The following is a 1,526-nucleotide window of genomic DNA, read 5'->3' on the forward strand; positions in this document are numbered from 1 at the left end:
AAACAAAACAAAATTTTTTAATTAAAAAAAAGAGAGAAATGTTGGCCTGATAACTTGCTTGCAGAGTTCCCAGCAGCCTTTCCAGGTGATTGAACAATAAGACTTCCTGGTCTGTGTGGGAACCCTCAGGATATCTGGGGAACCTGCAGAAGAGAAATTCACCCAAATCTATAATCATCACAGGCAAATCTTATGACAGGTATTTGGCTTGGCCTTTGGCCTCGAGAGACTATTAGAAGTTCAATCAAGAGAGTCCTTATGAAAAGTTTCAACAAAGCAAGTTTAAAAGAATCTATAAGGTCAGTCACTATTTTTGCTGAGCTTACATAAATAATGAGGTCACCTTTGTTAAAACTGGACTTCTTTTGGCACTCGCGCCCAGGCATCACACGGAAAAGATCTGAAGCCATAGGAAACCGTACCACACCCAAGAGATTGGGAGAGAAAGGATGCAGATTCCACTGAGAAAGACTTCTAACGTGAGTGCGAACCGGGGAAGTAAAAATCGGGCCTGGATTGGAGACTGGAGAGATGGGCCACCCCCTCTGTGGGGAGTGAGAGGGGGAAAAAGAGAGTCCGAAACAGAAAAACCTCCGCTCGGGGTGTAGAAAATCTTTGCGCACAAAATACCTGCATGTCAGGCCCCTCCAAGCTCCAAGTCGCCCAGGAGGGGCTGCGCTCAGGATTTGCTTCTTTGTACTGGCTCCTGGCTGGCTGGGAGAGGTTGCGTGCCTGCAGCCATTACCCTCGAGGCGGGCGTGGACCCCTGAGGAGGCGCGCAGGCCCCGGAGGCCGTGCTTCTAGCTGGCTGGAACTCTAGAGGGAAGGCAAAGCACTAAAAACTGGCAGATGTGACCTCGAGTTCGTGTTTTGGGTGATTGAGACACAGAGGGAACTTGATTTCCTCACTCCAGCGGGCTCAGCGCGCTGGCAGACAAAGCCCCCCGCTCCGCCCAGGCCCCCCAGCACCACCTGGAGGAGAAAGGAGCAGAGGCTTCTGGCTCCACCCCCAGAGCTAGCCTGGAAGATTGGAATCGCCCTGAGGGGAAAGCCAGGGGATCCCCTGAGGCAATTTCAGCAGGGTGCTTGGCCTAGGATTTGGAGGCTGGGACTGGCCTGGGTTGAAAAGCACAACAAACTTTGCCTGAGCCCCTGACTCAGGAAGTTTACACACCTATAAAAGTGAGGTGGAGCGCCTCCACTCTCCTCCCTACAACCTCCAGGCAGAACTCCCTCCTGACTCATTGGATCACACCACGCCCATCCCTCCTTGAGAGCTTCCCTCCTCCTTTCCCTCCCCCTTTTTTGTGTGTGTGTGTTGTTTCTGTTTTTTTGGTTTTTTGGTTTTGGTTTTGATTTTGTTTTTTGTTTTTTTTTTCCTTCTTTTTTCCGCAGAACACTGACCTGATTACCTCTGGTCACCGGCGTACTTAAACAATCAAACTTAGTCCATTCTGTAGATGTAAATTCTACACCTCCTGACCTTTTCATCTCTTTCTCTCAGGAGTAATTAGACTATATAGTTT

General features: G+C 49.5%; 1 long non-coding RNA gene across 1 annotated transcript; it reads right to left on the reverse strand.

The window, feature by feature from the left end:
- LOC144229583 (uncharacterized) lies at positions 1-840 on the reverse strand. Its single transcript, XR_013334531.1, has 2 exons — positions 631-840; positions 1-143 (listed from the first exon to the last, which is right to left on the reverse strand). It is a non-coding gene; the product is annotated as an uncharacterized LOC144229583 (long non-coding RNA).
- Positions 841-1,526: the final 686 nt, after the last annotated feature.

This window comes from Crocuta crocuta, unplaced genomic scaffold, assembly GCF_008692635.1.
Source record: "Crocuta crocuta isolate KB4526 unplaced genomic scaffold, BGI_CrCroc_1.0 scaffold2105, whole genome shotgun sequence".
In the NCBI taxonomy this organism is placed as follows: Eukaryota; Metazoa; Chordata; class Mammalia; order Carnivora; family Hyaenidae; genus Crocuta; species Crocuta crocuta.